This window comes from Penaeus monodon, chromosome 28, assembly GCF_015228065.2.
Source record: "Penaeus monodon isolate SGIC_2016 chromosome 28, NSTDA_Pmon_1, whole genome shotgun sequence".
In the NCBI taxonomy this organism is placed as follows: domain Eukaryota; kingdom Metazoa; phylum Arthropoda; class Malacostraca; order Decapoda; family Penaeidae; genus Penaeus; species Penaeus monodon.
Genome location: NC_051413.1, coordinates 32,692,328 through 32,692,725, shown reverse-complemented (window position 1 = coordinate 32,692,725; position 398 = coordinate 32,692,328). Strand labels below are relative to the sequence as shown.

Below are 398 nucleotides of genomic sequence, written 5' to 3'. Positions count from 1 at the left end.
AAAGAAAAAAAATCTTCAGCCGTGACCTATAATGCCGAGTGGGAGCCAAGGTCGATGTTGAAGGATGTGACCTCGTTTCGGGGTTGGTGGGGGGTGAGGGTGGAGTTTGTGTAGTGCCATTGTTTTGCTCAGAGTTGCGTGTTTTTAGTTTGTTTAACTTTTGTATTTTCTTTATAAAGTTTTGTGTGTTATTGACGTCATTTCAGTTCTGGGTATATCACCATTATAATCTTTTTCTGCCCGATTTAGATCAACTGTCGTCTCCATAATTACCATCTTCACCTGTCCTTGATATACTGTTATATTATTATTACCATCTTAGGTTATTACTATTATTGTCGTTTGTCTTTTTTTTTCTTTCATTTCTTCTCCTTTTCTTGTTGTTACTATTATCTTCC

The 398-nt window shown here is 36.4% G+C and overlaps 1 protein-coding gene across 1 annotated transcript in view; it reads left to right on the top strand.

The window, feature by feature from the left end:
• LOC119591178 (flocculation protein FLO11-like) overlaps nucleotides 1–398 on the top strand; it is a gene marked incomplete at its 5' end in the record, with an annotated part of 15,623 nt that overhangs the window by 1,284 nt on the left and 13,941 nt on the right.